The 26,809-nt window shown below is 34.9% G+C and overlaps 1 protein-coding gene across 3 annotated transcripts in view; it reads left to right on the forward strand.

Moving 5' to 3' along the window:
* The first annotated feature begins 301 nt into the window (after window positions 1-301).
* LOC145681178 (glycoprotein 3-alpha-L-fucosyltransferase A-like) overlaps window positions 302-26,809 on the forward strand; it is a 304,701-nt gene continuing 278,193 nt past the window's right edge. For all 3 annotated transcript variants that reach the window (XM_081752653.1, XM_081752655.1, XM_081752656.1), the window contains exon 1: window positions 302-370. The gene's annotated coding sequence lies outside the window, so the exon portion shown is untranslated. The remainder of the gene's footprint in view (window positions 371-26,809) is intronic.

Raw genomic sequence — 26,809 nt, forward strand, 5'->3', positions numbered from 1 at the left:
CAAATTTGCAATAGTTGCAAATTCCACCGTCTCAATAGAGGTTATTAATATTGGCATTGCGTTGACTTCCATCCTCTTGGAGAGGGTAAGTGTATAGACGAATCTTCCTGCATACCAAGAACACACACACATACACACACACAAATAACATGACACTTTACCACTACTCCATTCGTAAGTGTCACCGACGGCGCACACTCCAGCAGGCAATGGTCGACTCGGCATCGATCCCTGAAAGGACATGCGCATTCCGCTAATCTACAACTGATATGGATTTTCTGAGCTCAGGGTGAAGTCTAGAGCCGGGCCAACAAGGGGCACAGAGAAACAGGCTGTTTCGTGTTGGGAAAACGCCGGCAAAAATTATTCGGTGAGTACAACACCTTCTTTGGCAGTTACATAAATGTAATATCTATATTAACATTGTCTATGGTCAAATGTGATTTTAAAAACCTTGTGCTTACGTGGAATTCAGTAATGTAACAGAAGACAAAATGTATCAGCTTTATATGTTCCCATTGGCCTACATTGAGGAAGTAGTACTACTTGCGACACCTGTCTAACAATCCAAATAATAGACAAATAGTTTTTTACTCCTTCTCGGAATTGGAAGGAATTCTGATCAATTGAAAGCTCTGCGTCGATATTAAATAATCAATATAGCTTAGCTGTACATTTATTTCGATTAATCTGTATTTTTCCTTTTTGGGACAAAAATAATCTACAGTATAGTCTGTGACTGTCAAAAGAAAAAAGTATTTTGTATTTTTATAATTCGTCTTTTACAATATATCTTCAGAGTTTATTCCTTTGATCAAATATTTATTTTTAAAAGACATTGTGTTCTTGCTTGAAGTTTTGAAATAAGAAGCTGGTATGGGTGGATGTTATGACAATTTTAGGTTTGTACTGTTTTCAAAGTTAGAAAAATCCAAAATATATAAGTTGAAATGTTTCTTATCTGCTATTTTCAATATAATAGCACATCATATTATTCTGTGTCTAAACAAAATAGTACCAGCACTAATTATAACAAAACTATTTTGACTTTTTCAAAGTAAAAAGAAATATTCAAAATGAGCTCCGCAATTATAAACTACATTTTAATAAATTATAGCTCAACTAATTGTTTATTTTACTGACAACCAATCACCTATGCGTTATTGTAAATTTTATAAAATAAGAACAATTGTTTAGAATTAATGAAAAGAACAAAAATTCACAGTTCTGAACTACTAAATTAAACTGATTTTCAAGTGTATATAGAAATTAACAATTCTACTTTATTAGTGGAAATGGTTCTGTTCACACTCATAACAAATATATATTTAGTAATACACTATAACTTCTTTTTGATACGAACAAATTAGTATTTAACACCGAAACTTTAGGACGAGAATTATAGTTTTTGGGATGGAAACTGCAATTTTAGTGCAGAGTTTCCGACAGTTTACAGACATTTTGGAACAGAATCTGCGTGAAATTTCCAGAGAAACTCATTAGCTTCCCAGACTATGGACCTAAGTATATGCCTCACAAAAATATCGAAATTATTGGAAGTGGTAATATATACGTACAATACCGTAATCAGAATCCTGATATAAATATTGATGCATCTAGCCATATGATTTATGTCGGAAACAGAATAATGTAAATGAAATTGAATTTCAAATCGCGAGGATAATATGTTATGATTGATCACGTGTCAGAGTATTTGCAGTGTCCTCCAAGTGGAGTTAAGGATAACCCAAGGACAAAAGCTAATAATGTAGGCTACTAGATCCACACCTTTCGTCATGCACTGGGTATATTTATCTTTCCTGATGGCTAATCGATATGGCCCAGTTTTTTTCACTTCGGATAGATATATTCTACCAATTTATTGAACAAAAAAAAGTGAAATCTGGCAGAAGCAAGTGACGAATATATTAAAATAGAATGTAGTTCATTAATAGATATTAGTGTTTGTGAAATACATTTATTTACTTTGGTCCTTTGAATCTCATTCACATTTTGCGAGACTAGCTGACTACTCTTGAGCTAGCAATGCTTGTCAAAATATTGCATCAGAAAATGGTGTAATTTTAAGGTGGAGTTGAACTACCGTATTTATTCGAATATAAGCGTTTCCTTTTTTCCTAAAATGTAAAAGGTAGGGCTAACATTCTTGAGTGGCACTTATGATCGCATATATATTATTGTGTATCCCAACGTGTAATCAAACAAAATATTTAATTAAATTTTAAAATGTGTATAAAACAGGCAATGTATAAAGTGGAGGTAGATGTTTGTTAATCGTTGCTTGCAATAAATTGAAAACAATAACAATGATTTGAGAATTTTGAAAATGTAAAGTTTTGTTATCGATTGCAGGTTTAATTTTGCTTGTTGTGGAATTAGAAAAGGAAATCAAAAAGATGTTAGAAAACATGAGGAAGGGCTATAAAGAATATGGGATGAAAATAAATTTTAAAATGAAAAAAAAAAAAAACAACAAAAAACATGGTGTTTGGAACGAAGTGGTCAGTGTCAAATATAGAAGTAGGAGGGAAGAAAATAAAACAACTGACTACTTTGCGATAAATGTGAACGTGAAGTAAAAGCAAGGGTAGGAAGGGAAAAAGAAACCTTTAGGAGGTAGAAAAGACTATTTTGTAGTCTTGAATAGAGTTGCGAAAAAGATTCATAAAATACTTCGTGGAGTATTGTACTGTATAGTGAAGAAACATGAACATTACGCAAAAGTAATGCAAAACGAGTGGAAGCTTTCGAAATGTGTGTGTGAAGAAGATTGGAAAGAATTATCTGCGTCGAGCGGAAAACGAATGAGAGGGTGTTAAAAGTGATGGAGGAGAAAAGAACAATTTTCGATATTATTGAAACGAGTAAGAGAAACTGGTTGGGACATGGGCTAAGAAGGAATTCATGAGGGACGTGGCAGAGAGTATGGTAACAGGAAAGAAAGGGAGGGTGCGAAGGAGACTACAATTGATGGACGGTATAAAAACAAAAGAATCGTACGTGAAGACGAAAAGGTTAGCTGAAGACCGTGGAGCATGAAAGCGTCTCAGTTGCGGCAAGTGACTTGCCAATCAGGGGCGGATCCAGAAAGGACTTCTAGGGAGCGGTGAGTTGTAATACTGCTACTTAGAGCTACTTTTAAGAGCTCCAAACTCTGGGATGGGTTTTGTTTATATATTAAATTTTAAAAAAGTTTCCTCTTCTGGGGGGGGGGGGGCGATTGCCCCTTGGATCCGCCACTGTTGCCAATATTGATAGAATATCTATGATGATAACGTTTAATATTTCAATTCATTACATTGCACGTTAAGTTCAAGTGTAGTATTTTACAGAATGTATAGCGATGCTAAAGATAACTCTATCTCGGAAAATACTTGAAACAAATGACTAGTTTTGCAGACAATAATGAGGCTTTGGTGATAAAAGTCGGATTCTTCCTCCCAAATGAAATTTCTCTATATCATCCTCCTTAATTCTCAACACCGCAATTTCGAGGTTAACGAAATATAAGTGCTTATTTAACAATCCCGAGGCCAAATTAGTTCAAATTTGACCCAATCTGTCTTTTGTGTCTCTTAACATTTTTGTTGGACCTTATCTTCACACCAAATTTAGTAACTTTGAGGGCAATTCTCTTCAAGTGAATATAGCTATTGACACTGTAATGGTAGCGGTTACAGTTCTTTCATAGTTTTGGTGTTCCTCTCAGAAGTCACATGGCCAATAACCATTTCATTCCAATCGTAATTATATATATCTGGCATTTATATTGGTATAAAGATGTTCTTTAATTTGTAAGGAACATTATGTGATAAAACTTTATTTAACTTTTTCATAATGTTAATTTAGAATGAAACATGAAAGTAACGAGTCAATGAAACAATACGTAAAACAATTCATAATCTAAATAACGTAGCAATAATAGATAGATTTATATTCCATAGCCAGTCAAACAGATTATTAACCCTTAGAGTACCAAGATGGGGTTAATTTGACCCCAGCGAGACATCTATTTTTTATTGCATAAACAAATATATGCTTCTATAAGAGTCTCTTGAATAATTTTGTACACTTAACAAGTATCATAGAGTCTAATTTGTCTTTTTATTTACAGAAATGGTAAATGGGGTCAAAATGACCCCATCTTGGTCAATCATAGAATAAAGAGTTTTCAGTCGTATTCCGAGAGGAGGAAAGAAAAAAATTCTCATTCCGCCAAATGTCGATGGCGCTTAGGGCATGGCATTTTCGTGCAAGCAAGTTTTGGCGCCAATCTAATTTTGTTAGTTTCTCTTATATGGTACATTTTCCTCTTTACAATAAAGTTCATTGCTTGTATTGTAACAATAGAATATCATTTGACCTCTTTGCTGGCCTTAGAGTCATAAAAACGTATGGGGTCAAATTGACCCCATCTTGGACATTTAAGTAAAATTTATGTCTTGGTACTCCAAGGGTTAATAGAGATTTTTTAAAAAAAAGTTGTTTAATTGAGAAAAAGTACCTTTTTTCTGAGACTTTGGCAAACTGGAAACCGTATTATTCCCAGTGATATGGGGGGTCATTAATGTGCCATGTTTGATTATACAAATATTATTTACTTTGTCATCCCGTAAGATAAACTTCTTACTGCTGTACTTTTCTAAACGAAAAGCTCACATAAAGTAGCGGACAGATTCCGAATTAATTTGGATATTATATTGAGTATTGGCTCGAATTAATTAGGCCATTTTTTAAAAAAAGCCTTCTGAGATTCGTAGATTGACAAAAGGTATGAGCAGGGAGGAAATTGCAGACTAGAGAACCATGGATGCAAATGGAATTTCTTTCAAGTGTTCATTTCTCTACTTACTGAAGCGATCTAGTACATGAACCATTTAACTCAATATGCTTTTTGTGCGTGTTTGTCTGTCCGACTGCACAGGGAAAAATCCGTCCTCCGGACAGCGGTATATTGTACACCGTATGCTACATAGGGACTGCCCTTAGATGTTACATCATGCCGTTGCAGGAAGTCTGACATCTAACAGTTTGCCGTATATCACATGCATATACTTATGTTACCTTCGTCAGCTATATGTTATATACACGTCCATTTGTATGTGAAATCCTGACCGCTTACATAGTTTCATACGGAAAGTACGTATAGACGGAACACTTATACAGAAGGTATTATAAAGCATTTCAGTTATACGTCTGCTGTACGTTAAGTCCGAAAACTACAGGAATTACGCATGTAACCTAACTTTTTAAGTGCGCCACCTACATTTTTTTCCCTCAGTGTGACTGTTCCACGGTAACTTTCGACAAGAATATCCTATTTTAATGAACCTTGCTGTATTGTTTCAATGAGGTGTAGGAAAGAGATCAATTGCTTGGGATTACAATCTATGAAATATAGTGGAGTAGAATGGCAATAAAATTAGCTCTTGAAACATAATGGAGTAGAAGGAAGGTAAAATTAACACTTGAAAAATATTGATGTACAAAAGCGAGGTAAAGTTCATCCTTGGAAAATAATGTTAAAAAAGGAGGTAAAATCAACTCTTGGAAAATATTTAAATGACGTTTCGTTTTAATATTCAAATGAGTTTTACTTTTTGAACAGTACTTGCATCTTAACAATGAGGGTGGAGGTCAAAACAATTTTGCTTTTAATCTTAAATTTTTGGAGCTAAGCTCCGTTTTACTTGACTTAGGCCTTCGTTTGACCAGATAGACCTCCGAGATGCCTGAACCGTTACAGTAATTATGTGATATCTTCAAATAGATAAAAGATAATCGAAATGTAGAACAAGAGCGCCCTAGACAATATTATTTTACATGAGAAACCGTTATCACGACTCACTTATCTGCTTTTGATTTCGAGCCATTTTGAAAATCGGCATTTATTTTCGCGTTTCTAAACAGCTGAAAACGGAAAGCCACTAGGTGACTTGTGATAACGGTACCTCACGCAAAATAATATTGTCTAGGGCGCTCTTGTTCCATATTTCAATTATTTTTTTTTAATCTATTTGAAGATATCACATAATTACTGTAAAATTAGCGGTATTTTAATTTCGCCGGGATGAAGACTCTTAATGAAATGTCTCGGTCGGATATATCATTGAGGAATAATCACCGAAAAAAGGATGCCCATAGACTTAACATTGAAAAAGCATTTGGCTCGCAAATTTTCATTGTAAACAATGGAAAATAGAATTTTCAGCATTAGAAATTGGGCGAAGATCTTTTCATTTTGTTCTGGGAACACAGTTTTTCAAAGTCATTATACAGGGTTGGCATAAATGATTCATTCATTTTGAAAAGACTATATTTCCAAAAGTATTACACATACATACATGAAAGATATATGAAAAGAACGACAAACTCATCAAGTTTATATACTCTCTACAAATGTTCAGTACGTGCCCCTTTGGTGACACGACACACTTTCAGATGACGTCTTTTTTTCTTGCTTTCCCTCCATTTTCGACACACTGCCACACCCGATTAGGAAAGATAATGGACTCGTGCTGCCACCTTGATCACCCAAATACAAACTTGGTGAATTTGTGGTCCTTTTCATATATGTTTCATATGTGTTCGTGTAATACTTTTGAAAATATAGCCGAATGAATCATTTATGTTAACTCTGTACTTTTCGCTGATATGTCAAATTCGACTATTTGCATGTCGTGTTCCTTTACGAAAACAATTGATGTTCTTTTAAAAAAAAAATCTATGAATAATCAATAAAAATCAATGCGTACCTAATATAATGTACACAAAATAAATACACATACACATTTACATCTCACACACATACAAAAAATGAATAAATATTCGATAATAAGTAACATAGGCTTCAAACAGAAATACGGGAGCTGTTGCATTACCACTTCCTTTTTTCCCCACAAGTACTCTTAAATAAATATATATTAAAGTTAAAGAATAACTTTATTTCTTTCTTTGAGGTCACGCATCATTTAATAAAATATTAATATTTGAAATGATTTGTTGGTTTTCAATAAATGGAAATTAGTCTACCGTGAATTGAAAAATTATTGAATTTGATTTTGAAATTACTCTAACTAAACTATCTAACTAACTAACTGTATGGCTTATGGAACCCGGAGGTTCAGTGCCGCGTTCACAAAAGCTCTCCACTGACTTCTATCCTTAGCCAACTGGATCGAGTTTCTACTTTGTATTCCTATCTCTGCGAGATCCATCTTAATATTGTCCTCTCATCTGTGCCTAGGTCTTCCTAATGGTCGTTTTCCAATTGGTCTTCCAGTCAAGACTTTGAAAGCGTTTCTCCTTTCTAGCATCCTAACTATATAACCTGCCCACCTAAGCCTCCTAGACTTGATGACCCTAACAATGTTTGGTAAAGCGTATAAATTATGTAGTTCCTCGTTATGAAGTTTCCGCCATTCTCCATTCCCGTTCCTCTTGGGTCCGAATATTCGCCTCAGGATCTTGTTCTCAAATACTTTCAGCCTATGTTCTTTCTGAGTATAGCGACCATGTTTCACAACCATATAGAACAACAGGCATTATATTTTAAGCTTCAAATTCCTCTACACAATTCGCGACGACAAGAGATTTTGAACCGAATAATAACATGAATTCCATGTTTTTAGTCGACATTTAATTTCTTCGTGAATACGATTTTCGTCTGTTAATATTGATCCTAGATATTTGAAAGTATCCACTTTATCAAAAGTATTTGATATTTTTACGCGTCTATAATTTGCTGTATTATGGTCCCGACGCATTTACTTCTAAACCCATGTCCCTGCAAGCGTTTAATAAGATCTCTGCATTTCTTTCTATTGCTCTTTTGCCATCCCCTGTTAAATTTACATTATCAGCATATGCCATAACCTGGTTAATACCGTTCAACTCTAGGCCCTGGTTGCTATTTATTTTCCTTATAGCGTATTCCAGGACAAAGTTAAATAATAATGGTGACAACGCATCTCCTTGTTTCAGGCCATTTTCGACGTGAAAGCTCGTGGACAAAAATTTTCCTACCCGGACTTTACTTTGGGATTCATTTAAACATATCTTAATTAATCTAATTAGCTTTCTCGGTATTCCAAGTTCTGTAAGAATGTTGTATAATGTTTCTCTCCTAACCGAGTCGTAAGTCTTTCTAAAAATCAATAAATAGTTGATGTACCGGGGTATTGTATTCCCACTTCTTTTCTAGAATTTGTCGAATGGTAAATATTTGGTCGATAGTTGATCGATTTCGTCTAAATCCGCACTGATAATCTCCAATAATTTCATCTGCGTATGGAGTCAATCTTGCTAATAGAATATTTGAAAGGATTTTATAGGATGTTGACAGAAGAGAAATGCCTCGATAATTATTACAGTCAGTTTTGTCGCCTTTCTTGTGAATTGGAACAATGATTGATTCTTTCTACTCTTGTGGCAATTCTTCCTTGTTCCAGATAAGGAGAATGAGTTTGTGTATCTTGTTCCACAATTTTTCGCCTCCAGCTAAAATTAACTCAGCCGGAATTTCATCTACACCCGGAGATTTGTGTTTCTTTAATTTCTTTATAGCGGTTTCTACTTCTATTCGGTTGGGTTCTGGAATATACAGTTCTGCGGTGTGTATCTCCTTTTCTCCACGCACACTATACATTATTCGGCGTAAGCTCTAAACTGCGATAAACAAAGCCACGCGAAACTAAATCTCGCTGATTTGCTGTTGTCCTACCGACGCTTGTACTCCTCCGCAAAATAGTTCATGTGATTGCATTATTACTTTTACTATGAAGCTTCATATAAAACTTCTATATTATTATAAATGACAAAAATATAATACTGATTATTTAATAATACTGCAATCGAGTGTGGCTAAAGAAACAATAGAAATAAACACTAAGCATGCGCAGTAATTATGGCGCCAACTCAACTGTGGACGGGTGTTCTACTTTTAAAGTCTGAAAGATGACTGGCATGAATCCAGGTTCCGCGAGTGTTGTGGTGAAACACCAATAAAGCAAACCTTTACTCACTAAGCAACAATAGAGCGAAATTCAAATACTTTTTTTTATTTTTAAAAAATATTTCGAGTTTCTTTTCTTTCTTTTCTGCTGCTGCTATAAGTATCTGGACAACACGAGACAGTATTGTCAAAATGCACGTGCATAATTTGCTTTTCCCCGTGGGGAGTGGGAGTGATACATCACTAGCCAATCGTATTTGTGACAAGCGGAAGGATACAAATATTTTTGTTTATCGGAGTTTAGAGCTTACGCTGAACAATGTTTAGTTTTTGGTTGCGTGTTAAGCAAATCGTTAAAGAAATCTTTCCATCTATTTAAGATGCTATCCATATCAGTGAGAACTGTACCGTCAGATTTCTTTAATATATAAGCACGAGGTTGATAGCCTTTCTTAAATTCGTTGATCCGCTTATACATGTCACGAATGTTTTTATTTTTACTATTATCTTCAAGTTCCTTAATTTTCGCTTTCAAAAAATCACGTTTCTTTGTTCTGAAAGTTTTGGAAATTTCCGCCTGATGTCTACGAAATTTTGTATAGTTATTTCATTCGGATTTTGTAGGCACCGTAATTTTGCCTGTTTTTTTCTTCTCTGCTAGTTTAATGCATTCCTGGTCGAACCATGGTTTGTTCGTATATATTTCCGCGTATCCCAATTTTTCTTTTGCTAAAATTTTAATACTATCTCTAATTTCAATCCAAGTGTCCTCAACACTAGTGCACTCCGAATCTTCTAAAGCCGAGAATCTATTCGAAACTTCAATCTTGTATTCCTCTCTTACCTGGCTCTCATCTAATTTCTTTAAATTAATTATCTCCGTTTTCTTTTATTCAACGATAATCTCTCTCTTATTATCGCTGCTACCAGGTAGTGATCAGTGTCACAATCAGTCTATCTAAGCTTAACTTTTTTTATCTTTTTTTTTTCTTTTCTGCATGGTAGAACCATATTTCCATGTAGGAAGGAAAATACATATCACACGATTGCAAGTATTAGATAGGAAGATAAATATTTCTCCTTTGACTTGGTGCATATTGAGTCTTCTTCATTTCAGTGTTATAATATAACGTAACGATTTTTGGATCAAAAGGTCCAATATAATTTTAATCAAATATTTTCTTGTAGACCTTATCACTTAACCGCTTCGCGGTCTACATTTTTGCAGAAAAAGTCCCAAAAAAGTCATATTTTTAAAATTTCATATTTTAAATCTATCATAAATGCAGCCTCTCATGATCTATGTTAATTGTCATTCAGAACTAAATTTCGAAATTTATAGCTCCTCAAAAGAACTCCTTCTGGATTATCCCGAGTTATTTCGAACACAGTTCAAAATACAAGAAATGTAAGAATAGAATGAATTTGCGCTCTAAATGAATATGCTCTATTCAGAAACATCTTATCTACTTATTACTGAACAGAAACAAAGCAAGAGTTCCGTGTAATAATAATACGGAGCTATCTAAAAATGTTAGGCCTACGACATTTCTTCTGGACTATCCCGAATTATTTCGGGCACTGAAAAATAGAAAAAAAATGTAAGAATGAATAAAATATACGCTGAAAATATGCTATATTTTTGATATTCACATACTGTTCTACATGCCATAATATAATGGCTATATTATCATCATATATGCTATTTTCATTTAATAGAAGCAAGTACAAGTAGTTAAGTTGATTTTGAGTTTAAAGTCCCTTTTTAACTTACCTAATATCTTGCTGGAGAAAAAGTCACTCATCTTCCCTATGCTTGTAGATGTAGAAGCACTCGAAGTCATCATATGTTTGCCTTTTCTTTTTAAGTGTTGCAGAGTGTCCGACTTTCCACCAGGTGCAATGGGAAAAGTAGCATTGTAGATTTTGTAGTCAACTTCATAGTTCAATTTCGTTGCTTTCAGAAACGGGTAGTTCTCCTACAGTTTAGGCATTCTTGTTGATAGAAAATTAGAATGTCACTTGTATTATCAACGATAGCTCAGCTCGTGCACTTTATCAAATATTAGAGATCCCCTTAACTGCTAAGGGACAACTGCAATTTAGCACTGCGAGTCTATTGGCTTGCTCGCTATCAAATTGGAGAGGGTGATGGGATAGCTTGCTCGATGCTATTACATGTTACAGCTTATTGTTTATTCACTAATTTCAGGATTCACAGCCAATGTTAGATTTTTTTTCACTGTTAGAATAAGCTGATATTGATAGAAGAAATGGGGCGGAATTAAAATACGGGACATTTGTCTGTCCCAACTAAGTTTACGGGGACGCGGGATACTCGGGCGCAAAATCGGGACTGTCCCGTTTTTTACGGGACGTATGGCAGGCTTATGCTTTATTCCGTAGAAAATACGAAAACTCGATTTAGGAGCCGTTCAAAAATTTTGTGTCCCCTGATCCAAAACAATATATTTCAATCAAAAAATTTCTTGTAGGCCTTATATCTGGAGAACTACATATAATGTAGCCAAATGCAAACTATCGTCTAATTCAGTATGATGTGCTTATCCGCAGAAAAACTCGATTTACGAGTCGTTCAAAAATTTTGTGGCCCCTGATCCAAAAACTACTTATTGGCCAAAATCGCAATCTTTTGATCCATTCTTTTGGATCATTCCTAAAATTCTTGTTAAGGTTATTTATATCGTCCAAATAGTTTGTCTAAAACGGTAGATGGCGCCACCGTCACCAATGTTAACATATACAACTAATAAAATTAAAACAATCAAAAATAAAATGAACAATTCAAAAATTAACCAAAACCGGATATAATCTGGTTAATGGACGTTACAAAATCTAGGGAATGGTACGTGTCGATTTCACATATTGTTATTAGTTTCATTGTTAGAGGACACCATTGTTAAGTAAACAATCAACTTTATCTGCCGTACTTTCTACCAGAAACTGACCAAACTTTGCACACCCATTTAAGATTGAAATATCTAGGAAATGGTACGTGTGGATTCCACATATTGTTGTTAGTTTCATTGTTGAAGGCCACCATTGTTAAATAAACAATCAACTCTATCTGCCACACTTTCTACCACAAACTAACCAAACTGTGCACACTCATAAACGATTGAGATATCTATGGAAGGGTATGTGTCGATTTCACATATTGTTGTTCTTTCATTGTTGAAGGCCACCATTGTTTAATAAACAATTGTTGGATATATATATATATATATATATATATATATATATATATATATATATATATATATATATATATATATATATATATATATATATATATACGGACCTAAAAAGTATCGCGTTACTTTTGAAGTACGGCAACAAACAATTACTTTTCTGGGACAAGTAACGCGTTACATTTTAAGGTAAAGTAAAGTAACTTGTAACGTATTACATTTTACAAGTAACTTACCTACAATTGCTTACATTTAATCGATACCATATTTAATTCGGCACACTGGTAAAATGATCTCGCCGACCGGCAACTCAAAACCGATGGTTGGAATATTAAAAAAAAAAAAAAAAAAGGAAAAGAAAAAAAGAAAAAAGTTAAAAGACCTTGTAGAAGGAAGGAAACAATTCGTTAACTTTCCTGTTCTACGGTTAGAGGTTTCTTACAGTACGGATATAATGGCCGCCCCGGGGAATTAAGTACCTTTATCTTTTTTCTGCTCTGAACTGAAAATACCTGTTGTTGGATATCTTTGTTCTAGTTGAAACTTATTTTCATCAAACAAAGCTCATATTTTAATGAAAGCAAGGTAAACTTAAGAATTAAGTTTATTGCTTGGAGATGCAAGTAGTGACAGCGAAGAGGGTTAATTCATGCCCCATCTTAGCAAACATGCTTAAGTATATATTTTGTAAAGAAAAAATTCAATTTTCATTAAGCACAACATGTGGATTCTTTAAGGACTTCCAGCGACTCGTGCATAGTGAAAAAAAGCCGTGTTAATTCATCACAACGGCTCCGTGTTAAATTTTGGCAACTGCGTAGCACTACTTCAACTCCATCAGAGTATCGAGTTAAATGTTAAAATGGCAGTGGTCAAAACAACTAACTGACAGAGTCTATATGAGTTGAAGTTCATCGAGAACAAATGCAAAAACATCGAAAACAGATTGAAGCACCTCTGCTAACGAAAATTATTTCAGAAAACTCATACGTTCAGAAAACTACTTACATGAAAGATATTTATGATATTTATACAATATTCAGTAGATGTATCAATCTGATATACAGGATTTAGAGGTGACTGTAGCTAAAGATAAAAGCTAATACAAAATTCCAACGCCAGTTACTTAGATATTTATATTCATACAATATTCAGTGGATGTATCAATCTGATACACATGATTTTGAGTCGGCTGTAGCTAAAAGTAAAATCTAATACAAATTTTCAATGTCATATGAACGTTAAAAAGTATAGTATATTTGTATATATCAGATGCACAAGTTTTTGAGGTGATTGTGATAGTTTCCTAGATCATTGTTCTTAAAAATGAAAACTGTCTGATTGCTGATGAATAATAGTCATGAGTATTAGTGCCTTAAAAATAACTGTGTTTATACAGCTCAATTTTACCATAAACCAGTGGTCCCAGTATGGCTATTACTTTAACGTGCTATTTCAGTGCCAAGTACCCGGTGTTGCGGTTAACACAGGGCTGGAGTTGAGAGGTGTGAAAATAACACAGCGGCGTGGTGCTAAAGAGCTAAACACATGAATGAAGGAACGTCGAGCTGGACTGTTACTAACAATACAGAATATATAATGAATGAACATCTGTTGTAGTGCTGTTCCTATTAGCACATTTATTCGTTCATGTGTCTAGTTCTGTAGCACCGCACCGGTGTGTTATTTTCACACCTATCAACTCTAGCCCTGTGTTAACCACAACACTAGAGCCTTGGTGCTGAAATATCACGCTGCAGTGATAGTCATGCTGGGACCACTTGTCTGCTGTAAAATTTAGTTGTATAATTTCTTTGCTACGTAGTTGAGAGGTAAATTCAACCTAAGCTCAAAGCATAAAAACTGTTTCAAGGTACCGTTTTTAAAAAGGTGAAACTTGGCTTAAGATTCCCTTGAAGTTTAAGCATGAGCCCTAATGGTTGGAAATAAAAATACTCCGCGAAAATAAAAAAGAAAGAACATAATAAAAATTAAAATGTCTGACTTTTCTAGTGCATAGCATCAATAATTATTCTACAGAATAACATGATTTAGGATTAAATAGGAGTAAAATTCTTAAGAAAATAGATGGCGCAGAAAGAGACTAATATCCTCAAATAAATGAATGGTAAAATTAGATATCGAATATTCAGGCGCTGTAAACATGAAAAACATATACTATAATTAAAAAATAGGCACTAACTTAATACCTGATTTGAAATAACGAAGATAAATAGTGAAAGAAACATCAGTTTCCCAAATTGCTTACTGATGGAGACTCCAAACTTAACGAAAATCTTCCAAGTTGGCAACACTGATCTCTGTTTATTCTGGATATTTTAAAGCAGTGGCATCTACCGTCAAAATCTGAAATTTACTCGTCCTTGAGAAGAATTATCTTAATATTTGCACCAAACCAATAAAAAAATCTCTCTTCCTTTTTCCTGGAAAATTTCTCTTTTGTTTTCGGTGCGGCAAACAGAAATGGGAGGATGAGTTTGGGGTTGGAAAATGAGGCAAAACTCAACCAAAAGTGTTGGAAAAAGCTTTTATCTGTGGCAAGAAACCGTCAGACCTTGTCTAAGTTATATGAAACCGCAAGACCTCATCAGCTTTCGATTCGTTGCTTCTGCTTACAATGAAATGAACCAAATGCGAAAATCTTGTTCCTCTGTTTAAAGGTTTACAACGATTTCAAATCTCGAAAAGTGCTTACGCAGTATTTTTCTTTTCCTCTTCTTTTATTTTATGCCTTTTTCTGTTTTCACACTTTTTTCTTTCCTCTCCGAAAAGGGTAGACAACCAACTAGAACGGAAAATCAAAAGTTCAGTGTAAAAATATACTACGTGGTATCTTTGGAGTTCACGTCCTGTTTAGCATGGGGTGACAAGATGTCCTCTTTTACCCGGACATGACCTCTTTTCCAGCCACCAAGAAAGCGTCCGTGGGGATTTTGTTGAAAATAGTCAAATGCCCTCTTTTTTGGTGGGTTCCTTTATCAACCATAAAATTTATACAATTTAACACGTGAAAGAAAAATATTTTTTACCTGATTTTTAACAATAATTACAAAATAAGTGTCTTTTCTTAAATGCCGGTAATCTAGCAGATGGTGAACAAGTATATACCAATATTTAGGTTAAATACTTTTCTGAATCAAGAAATGAAGAATGTTTCTCAGTTACTGAAAATTGCTGAATCTTTTTTTTTTTTTTTTTCATTCGTTAGTCATAAGTAAATGCTAGCGTTGAAAGAGTATTTTCTATTATTCATATCAGTAGACAAAGGAAACGAGTAGCTTATCCATGGAAACATGTGTGTAGTATAATTTTAAGGAATATTCATGGTGTGAATTTTATGATTTCCTTTTGAAAAATAAACAAATGTTAGTAGAGATAGGAGCATTAAAGAAATGTGATACAGTTGAAAATGAAAGCAAATCCAATTAAACATGAGTAATTCCTATATGAAAATACATAATTTGTGAATCAGTGTAGCGGTTTATGTTTAACGTTTTTGGGGGGTACGCGGTGGCTCAGTGGTAGAGCGTTCACCTCCGGTGCTGGGGGTCCCTGGTTCGATCCCAGCTCTTCCGTGTGGACTTTGTGGTGGACAAACACCGTGCTCGTGGGTTTTCTCGGGGTCTCCCGTTTCCTCCCACTTTCTTCATTCCACCATTTCACTCATTTCTCATTATCACCGTCTCCTTTAGCCTGACCGGCATAATCGTGGGACGTTAAACTTAGAGATTTTTAAATAAAGTTTTGTACGCAGTCTTACCGTTCAAACAATGATTTCTGTTCATAACGCCAAATTTAAGAAAGGAATATAAAATTTATAAATATTTTTTTAAAGCTCTCAGGATGTCTGACTATATAATATATAAATTCTTAACCCTTTCATAGTGTGACAGTATGTGATACTGCTTATTAACCACCTCATCAACTTGAAACGATCATAGGCGACGCCCTAAGTCCACGATAAAGCTACTTTCAGCATACGGTAATTATTATAGGTATATATTACTTTGGTCCATGTTATTTTAAACAAGCGTCCTTTTTTTTTTTTCAAATCAGTAATCTGGTCACCCCAGTTTAGCACCAAGACAATATGAAACGTGGCCCTACAGTTTAACGGCGAATCCGGATCCGAACCCATAACCTCGCACCTGGTCTCCCACATCGAAGTCGTGTAAGCTAACCAAATAAAAACATTTTAAAAAAAAGAAATTGAGCGTTAAAAAAAGTAATTCTTTTTGGATATCTTTTAAAATAACATGAAAGCAATGGATAGTAATAGAATTTAAGCAGATTTGCTGTCTAGAATTCAAAAACACAGTGCTTTCTTAATATAACGTAGGTTACTGTGTACGCTTCACAATTGAGAAGTCCTGAGATCAAATTCCGAGTTGGCCATTTTGATTTTTCTTTTTTTTTTCAGTTTTCCTCACTCCTACCAGAAAATGACGGAATCGTGCCTTTAATACGAGGAACGTTCAGGAAATATTCAGTAAAAATTTTATTCTTATAATCTCAAATCATTAAAATTTTTGTATTTAATTACTGTTCCATAGTAAACAATATGCCTGGCTAGAAGATGCAAGCAGTGATTGTTTCAGAGGGTGGTCTGGGTTACATTATATAAGACCAAGTAACAATATTTAAAAGTCGCTATATTCTTATATTATCAATGAACTAAACTTTGTTTTTGTCAATGCTAAAATTATATTTTTAAATATATTTTAGTTTAGTTTAATATACAGAAAAGTTATGATTATTTTCTCTTATTGACAGGAATTTCAAACTTGAAAAAATCACAGTTGAACGAAGAAAATTTTTGAAAAAAAAAAAAAATATATATATATATATATATATATATATATATTTCATGAATCCCATATCATTTGTCGGGATTGTTCCCTCTTATGGTGAGCTCTGCTTCTGATATCATTACATGTAGCAAGCTGTTTTCCCGCGTTTTTTTTTTAAAAAAAGATGGCGTATCAGATGACTTAAGTGCAGAAGAATGTGTTATGCTTCCACACACGCATTAAAATCAACCAATACAGTTACGTACGCAAATAAGGGGTGGACTCAGTTCAAAATAAATTTTTAAAAAACTTATTTTAGAATATTGGAGAAGATGAGTCTGTTACTTTGCAGCAGCGCGGTAATAAATAAGGAAATAAGAGGGTAAAACCAATCTAAAATTCTTCTAAAAGTTTGCTTTAATCTAATGTGATAACAAAACATTATGTTATAGCTTTTACGTAATATGCTAATGTAATATTGATCACATTCTTGACTGTTTAAAGTAGCCGGCAGCATATTTCTACACAGAGGGTCTACGAAAGCTTGTGCCTCTTTACTAAAAATGCTTTGATCTTCAGGGTGACCATGAAGAAATATAGTCAAGGTGTGTATTTGTATAGAAGCAACAACAATTATTTTTTCCCTTTATTTTCCTTTTTGCAATAACCAAATGGTTCTTTTTCTTTGATATGTGCCTAATACAATGTTCATCATTCCTATTCCAACATGAAAAAGTTGAGCATACGAAAACATTAAACACTTTAAAACCGTTAACATATTAACAAGGTATAAAGAGCTACAAACCATCTAGAACTTGTTCTTCTTTCGATTTCTATCGCTACGTTGTCCCTGTATTATATCTCCTCAGCTTGCACACTTTTGTTTACACTATGAAATATCTATTACAAATTGTCTAATTCACTTGTGCAGGGCCGTGCCGTGGAAAATCAGCGCCCGGGGCGAGAGTATACGACGGCGCACCCATACATATATTCCAAACAATTTTTCCTATATTTTTTCTTTTTTCTCCCGAATTTTCGCCCCCTTACTTTGGTGCCCGGGACCGTCGCCCCGCTCGCACCCCCCCCCCCCCCACGGCACGGCCCTGCACTTGTCTAATTTAAGATTTATAATGAGATACATCATCTCCAGCACCTCTCAGATCCCGATCCAACAGTCGCCAAATTGTACGCTTTACACAAGGGTACCTCTGACGCACGGTGGTGGCAAAGTTCTCGTGGCAAATTAATAGAGATCAACAGTAGACGCTTACTCAAATCTGAGGTGTTCGAAAACTTTTGAGCGGTATATATGCACAGTGTAGAAATTGGATCCAGTTGGCTAAGGATAGAAGTCAGTGGAGAGCCTTTGTGAACGCGCCATTCAACCTCCGGGTTCCATAGGCCATAGAGTTAGTTAGTTAAGTGTCCGTAAAGTTATGCAACCCAAAATTTTGATTGCATATATCTTTTGGTCTAAGAATGATAAAGACTTAAGACTTGAAACAAATGTAAGCATGTTCTATGTAGATATTTTCGAGATTATGACCAATGCTGGAACTTGTAACGTTTTTGTGTAGTAACGAAAGAAATTACCGTAAGTGTAAAATTAAAAAAAAAAAAAAAAAAAAGTGCAAAATGAAGAAAATCACTATTCAGTTGTAGAAAACTGATTTCCTGCGAGTGAATTCCTGTGTGTATATATACAGTATGCATCTACATTTATCCATTGGTGCGAAAGTGTGACAAAGTTGTTGCAGTGTTGCCATATAAAAAGTCTATTTAATGCAAATCCGTAAAATGATTTTTTTTTGTAAACATACATTTTCAACACTGTTGTAAAATTACTGCAACAGATGTGTTTTAGGTTAATTAATAAACAATGAGAATTTGCACATAATTGATAACATGATTTTTTTCCCAAAATTTGCAATATCGCAAATGTATCACACATTTTTGTTAGAATTAATGTTATCAATGTAGTATATGTCAAACATAATGTACCTTTGCTTTCAAACTTAAGAAAATTCCTGTAAAAACAATAAAACATGTGTATGTCTATCTGTCATCACACTTTCACATTTTCCCGCAGAAAGGAGTTAGTTACAGATATCAAATTTTGTACACAGATAGATTTTTACCAGATCTAAGAGCGTGCAAAACAGTTTTCTTTCTTTTCTTTAAAAGCTTCGGTTCAGGCTGGAATTTGCGGGGAAGAGAGTGAAAATGTATTGAAAATACATACTCGTTTCCTTCGGTTTAAACACATTGTATATATGCAACCTGCACTACAGTGTTGTTATGCGGGCTTACATAACAAAAGATGATACATTTTCGGGCAATGAACTTCCTCTCTTTTTATCCAGGTTTTGAATTAAGATCCGAGAACGATGGGTGTTTACAGATTGTAAAAAGAAAAAAAGAAAGAGCGCTTACTTCTAAAATGCACAAGTTCACTACAATAATACATTACATTTTCCTTCATATACCTACGTTTTCAACAAAACTATGATATTAAATGTCCTAGAACGTAAGACTAAATCATTCAGAACTGGGGCAATTCTGTCAAACCAGAGCAGCTGGTGTTAGTCTATCGCTAAAAGTATATCGAAGAAATAATAATAATAAAAAAAGAGCGAGAAAAAACTAGAATTTGATTTTCACTGTTTGTCAAGGCCTTCTAATGTTCCATCAATATTGGTTTATTCGTGTTACTCTCTGGGGAATGCGTCACGATTCATTGATTTCCTTATTTCGAAACTTCTGTCTGAATTCATTACTAAAACTAGGTAAGTTTTCCAAAACCCAAGTGGCTAAACTTTCTCTTAAAGTTTCGCTATATTCCCCATGAAAGCGAGGTCATTCAAAATTTGCTTGAGATCAGTCCAACTGCTGAAGAGAAGAACACGAAAGAACCGAGTTGCACTTTTCGAGGAACAATAGAGCTCTGCCTGATAACGCTTGCTTCTAGTGTTGCCCCTAGCGAAATTTCTCGGATCATTGCGAAAGCGACACACGATGTTCAAAACAAGAAATTTACTTTTAAGTTCAAAACGAAACCAGAAACATAACCATTTTCGTCTCGTTTTCGCTGCTTTCTTGTCTCGAAAAGTGTATTTTTTTTCTGTCGATACATGTCTTGTACCTCATCAAGAAAAACTTGTCTCATCTTGTCTCGTGGGCGACACTAGTTATGAACGACTTTTATGTTCATTTGGTCATGAATATTGATTGAGGAGCTTAAGTGCTGTACTTGATGCTAATTGAAAAAAAAATAAAAAATGAAATCTTTAAGTTTTACGTCCCACGATTATGCTGGCTAAGCTAAAGGAGACGATGATAATGAAAAATGAATGAAATGGTGGAATGTAGAAGGTAGGACGAAATGGGAGAACCCCGAGAAAACTCATACACACAGTATTTGTCCACCACAAAGTTCACTTGGCGCGAGCTGGGATCGAACCAAGGATCCCATGCACTACTCTCTACCACTGATCCACCGCTGCCCCTTGATGCTAATTATTCAATAGTAACCATTATAATGAATATTCTATTACAAACTGCAAAATTCTTCCAAGACTACTTCCAAAAGTCAACTATATAAATTTACTAAACAAAACGAAAAACTTTCGAGAATCCTTCGAAAATCGAGGTGAGATGAAACGAGAAATAAGGTTTCCTTGTCATGTCTCATTTCGTGGCCAACATTACTTAGCTCACTACAATAATGGAAGCTTCTCTATCATATAATGTAAGCCTACAACCAGGAAAGTACTACATACTACATAACCTTATATGCGTTTCCTAAAGGGCCACGGTGGCTCAATGGTAGACCGTTCACCTCTGGTGCTTGGGGTCCCGGGTTCGATCCCAGCCCCAGCCAAGTGAACTTTGTGGTGGACAAACACCATGTGCGTGGGTTTTCTCGGGGTTCTCCCGCTTCCTCCCACTTTCTTCATTCCACCATTTCATTCATTATTCATCATCACCGTCTCCTTTAGCCTAACCGGCATAACCGTGGGACGTAAAACTCAAAGATTTCATTTCATTTCATATGCATTTCCTAAGACCTTTGAAGTGAAAATGTCAGTAAAAATCTCCCATCCTTGCGCCTTCGGAATCCTAACCCTTCGCGTTAATTACTTGTCTCTATTTTCTATCAGTTTTCCAACCCGTGGTGGTTTAAGTAAAAATTCCCCTTAGGAGTTATGCAACACTGATAAACGTACCTGATGTATTAATGGTTCCATATATATATATATATATATATATATATATATATATATATATATATATATATATATATATATATATATATATATATATATATATATATATGAGTTACTCAGCTCCATTAATTCCGTTGGTTTGTATACAAGAAGGTTTTGTTTTTCTATAATTATCCCTCTGTTGTTTGAACGTTTTCATATATATGGTCGGTTCTAGTTCATTAACACCTTATACACTAGGAAGACGAAAATACGAACTAATTGGGACCACATGTAGTTCGGATTTTCAAAGTGTTCGGATTTTCGAAAATGACCAAGAAAATGCCATTTAGGTTTAAATATACTGTATGGTATTCTCTTTTATCAATACAGTGGTTATACAGTATACAGTAGTTACAATAATGTACGTAAGACTTCTTAAATTTAATGTTTCTGAAGAACCTGCTCGTACACTAAATTACACTGTTCTTGTAACACACACTTAAAACTTACCTTGTATAGGCCTAAGGGAAAATAAAAATAAAAACATGTGTGACAATTACATATGAATGAGCTTTTGTAAAAACACTGACTTCACATAACGCCGACGGACAACCCTCTTGGTTGTTTATCACTAGCGCTAAGATGAAATTAAAAAGCTTCTAGGGACTGCGTTCAGATTTTTGATGTTTCGGATTATCGACGTCCTATTGTATATATATATAAAGTGTTAATGAACTAGACCGACAAACTAAAAAAGGGGATCCCTCATATTAAAATAATGAAAACAGTTCATATGGACCCGTGGTCAAAAGTGCATAGTCTCAGAGCTAGGACTGTCCAACAATGAGAAAATGAATTTTGGGAGTGAACATCTCCAAAACTATTAGTTATTGAGCTGAGGCTCATTTTATTATCTTAAACTTGTAATCTGCTCTACTCAAAAATGCATGATTCTGAATCGTTCAGTGGCGGGAAACGGATTTCCCCACAGGAAGTTGGGGGTCTCACAAAGCGTCAAAAAGTCGTTGAAAGACCATCAATATTTTGAACAAAGTCAAAATGGCGAAGGATGTTTGGTCTGTTAAGCGTGGTTGCATAACAACAGTTGGGGCTGAATGTAGTGAATAAAAGGAAACTAAATAATTTTATTACATCTGCAGGTTCATCACTAACAGTAATGATCTATGTGCTGAGAGATACATACATTAATAGTACGTAATGATTTTGGAAGACTTCATAAAATAAGGATTTGCAAGAAAATGGGAGTATCCCCTGAAAAAAAAACGAAATGAAATGAAATGAAATTTTGAGTTTTACGTCCCACGGTTATGCCGGTTAGGCTAAAGGAGACGGTGATAATGAGTAATGAATGAAATGGTGGAATGAAGAAAGTGGGAGGAAACGGGAGAACCCCCAGAAAACCCACGCACAAAAAAAAAACTAAAATAAGGACAATAGAAACAATGTTCTTCATCATAAACTCACTTGGTAGTAGATCTAAAGTGGAATCCATGTGATATAGGTGCACAGTAACATTGAGTTGCTATGTACTCCTTTCTCCCCTTCCACGTAGCGAACAACAGATTGTTTACGAGGTATGGAAGCTGATGACATATAAAAGCTACAATACTGGTTATGTAACTAAAAAAAGGGGAGAAGTCGTTTTAAGAAGGTAGATATTTCGAGAAGAGTTAGTAACTTATCCTTTCAGACATGTTTGAAACAAATTAACATTTCAAGTGTTGCCTTTTAGGCTGAGGGAGGCTGATAATTAACGAAATATTAAAAGAGTCGAGGGAATGAAAATATGCTGTAGAATGGAAGAACCGCGAGGAAACCCATGGACACTTCTGGAAAGACGTCTGCTTATTGTGACGACCAATATAAAAAGTTTCTTTGCCATATGGGTCACATTATAGTTAGTAATCGGAAATGTAGCACATGGTATTGCCAACCAATAACAATGGTGAGATAATCACTGACGGATCAGAAGCAGACGGACATGTTTGGAAACAATAACACAATTCATACTGAAAGCAATACTTCTTCCTTCACCTTTCTCTTCTTTGTCTGATATATAAACATATGAGATTACCACAGGGACAGCGAAAACAAATTGCAGGTAAATTGAAAACTCATTGCTTAGGGGCTGCACACATTAGGCAAAACGGAAGAATATCACGTACCGTCTTATAATCGAGGGATGCCAGGTTCCATTCCTACGTTTTACTGGAGGTTCAATACCATTGGTACGTCGTGATCTTATTTGTAGCGGTATCGGTACTGAGAAAGGTCATAATACTAAAATAACCAGTGCAGTAAGAAACCTACCTGTACCTCGGGCAGACCCTAAAACGGTGAAAAACGAAAATGTAACAGGTTTTGTTACGAACACGAGGAACCGTAGATCCGCAATAAAACATAGATGAAGTCATACATAAACTAACAAAATGCATGTCAGCATGTCCATGTGGTGATATGCCTGTGTGCGTCTGATTCGTCAATGACTATCTCACTATTATTACAGCCTGGCAATATCATGTGCTATATTTGCTATTACTAACTACAACGCGACCCACATGGCCAATAAACTTTTTATATTGGTCATCACAATGAGCAGGCGTCTTTCCAGAAGTGTCCATGGGTTTCCTCGCGGTTCTGCCATTGTATAGCATATTTTCGTTCCCTCTTTCGAAATCTTTTAATATTTCGTTAATTTTCCGCTCCCTGTAGCCTAAGAGGCAACACTGTAGAATGTTAATTTGTTTAAAACAAATCTGAAAGAATAAGTTACTAACTCTTCTCGAAATATCTACCTTCTTAACACGACTTTTCCCCTCTTTTTTGTTACATTAACTAGTGTCATCAGCTCCTATCGTTGTAAACTATCTGTTGTTCGCTACTTGTGAGAGGGAAAAAGGGTACATGACAACTCAGTGTTACTGTGCATCTATATGACAAGGGGTTCCACTTTAGATCTACTACCAAGTGAGTTTATGATGAAGAACATCGTATCTATTGTTCTTATTTTCGGTTTAATTTTTTGCAGGGGATACTCCCATTTTCTCGCAAATCCTCATTGTATCAAGTCTTTCAAAATCAATATGTATTATTAATGTCTGTATCCTTTAGCACATAGATCATGACTGTGGGTGATGAACCTGCAGATGTAATGAAATTATTTAGTTTCCTTAGATTTATAAAAAAAAAAAAAAGGGGAGGGAAGAGGTGTATGTTGTATTTATTGATCTAGAAACGGCTTTTGACTGTGTGAATTGGGAATTGTTGTTGGGAGTTCTAACGAAGATAGGGTTGGAATGGAAATATCGAAGATGCATAAGAAACTTCAACATGAACCAACAAATAAGAGGACAGGGGAAGAACTGACGGAAGAGAGTGTAATTGAAGGGGAGTTCGACAAAGATGCTGCATCTCGCCAACACTATTTAATGTCTATCTAGAACAGATAATGAAAAAGAGGCTATATGATGATGACGACATTTTGGTAGGAGGTGGAATGATTAGATGCATAAGATTTGCAGACGATATGGCACTTGTTGCAGAATCTGGAAAGAAAATAAATAAAATGTTATAAAAAATTAGGAAGGGCTTTGAAGAATATGGGATGAAAATAAATGTTAGAAAGACAAAAGCCATGGTGATTGGAACGACAAATAACAGACAACATCGATTTCAAAATGACGAAAACAATTATATAATTTTTCTCCCTTTAAAACTGAAATTTTGGAAGCGCTGTTGTACGTATCCGCATATTTTTTTAAATGAAGAATTTATTTACCCGTTTTATCGACCTAACTTGAGAGCATGTGACATATTTAGTGTATTGCTGAAATTTTTTTTATCTCCCTCACCCATTAGAATACGCCCCTGAATCAAAGTAAGAAGATTAAAAACTAGTTTGAAGTACATACTATGTTCTAAAATTCATTTCAAACTGTTCATCTGTTTTACCGTGATGCAATTAGAAACAAGAGACAACGTTGCTTTCAATATTGCGGGAGGAAAATGTAGAATTTTTTTTCTCTTCCTCCCTTCAACAAAATGGAAAAATTGGGAAACGTTGAGACATGCCTGCTTATTTTGAATATAGTTTCGTCTTCCTAATTACATGGACTGACATATTGTATTACAATGTTGTCAGAGGTGTGCGTACATGTCTGAAGATAACAGGTTAAGTTGAAGGTAGTGAAATTTGTGAGAGAACAGAATTGAGCATACACCTTTAAGTCGTTTTGCGTTGAATATGTAGAACTATTTAATATGGGATGAAACATTAAACCATTCAGATGGGAGCTAACTTAAAGTAATTGTCCAGCATGAAATAAAGAACTCTAAACATTAAAGAATATTTTCAAAATGGTTAACATTATCACTTCACGGTATAGGGTTTTCTTTCTACAGAGTTTTAATACTTCATACAATGTTTTTTCTGTATTGAACCGAATTATACTTTATGAGGTTTCTCGCATTTCTCAACAGCAGCGACTCTAGAAAACAGATGCAGTAACCAAGAATCTTATAAAATATAGGATCTGCCCTTACAACAAAATCTTGAAGCCATACGTCACAGTTTCGCCACCCCTACTCTGCCCACTCCGCCCAATAGGCTCGCAATGTTTTGAGCCAACAATCATGGCGGAAACGAAAGTATCCAATCAGACAATCGCAGAAACGAGAGTAGCCAATCAGACGTGCCGATGCTCGTTTTTTTTTTTTTTTTTTTTTTTTTTTTTTTTTTTTTTTTTGCTTCATCGATTTAATAGGATAAATATACATATGGGAAGATCCTCTATTTATAACATCCTTGGCAGTAACAATCACCTATACACCTATAGAAATAAAGCGAGAAATGCTGTTAATTAAGTTCTCGTCTTATCTTCGTCACCATTAATGGTATTATAATTATAAGTAAAAAAGTTTGTAAACAGAACCTGCAGTCTAGCTGTTGCGCACCTAATCCTACATTTCCCCACTCCCTTCTCCGCGACGATGATGTTTTGCAGTGTTGCAATCTGCAGAGAGCGGAATGGTCTGAGGATTTTCTACGACATTTGAGTGTAAAAGCTGTATATTGACTGTGCCAGTTCGTACCAATGAAAAAATAATATAAAAAAAGAGAGATTTTCCTTTCAGAAGGCGTGAAGGGATCGCCCCGTTGGAAAGCGTCACTTCTTACAGTGCATCCATGAGGTAGTCTGCACGGGCCCGGCCCGTGAATTAATAATATGAGGCCCTACCCGAATAGAAATATGTTTTAGCATTTAGGCCAGGCCCCATGTGATAATCAAATGAGCCCGAAATAAGCCCGAATTACAAAAACTTAACAATTAAGGCAAAAGTGTATTTTTTATTTGCAACAATTAAATGTTTAATTTTGCAGTTTAAAAGCTTTCATGATTCAGAGACAACAAGGAAATAAAGGTTATCCTTTACATTTAGTTAACTATGAATTCTCTTAAGAAAAGAAGTCATTATATAAATTCTCATATAATATAAACTGACATTGTCTTGAAGAAAAAACCAAGACACGTTGTTCTCAATGCTCTTGTTCCTTTAGTTCAGTGTAAAAAGCAGTATTTT

This window comes from Thermobia domestica, chromosome 3 (assembly GCF_964235325.1).
Source record: "Thermobia domestica chromosome 3, izTheDome1.hap1.1, whole genome shotgun sequence".
Lineage (NCBI taxonomy): Eukaryota > Metazoa > Arthropoda > Insecta > Zygentoma > Lepismatidae > Thermobia > Thermobia domestica.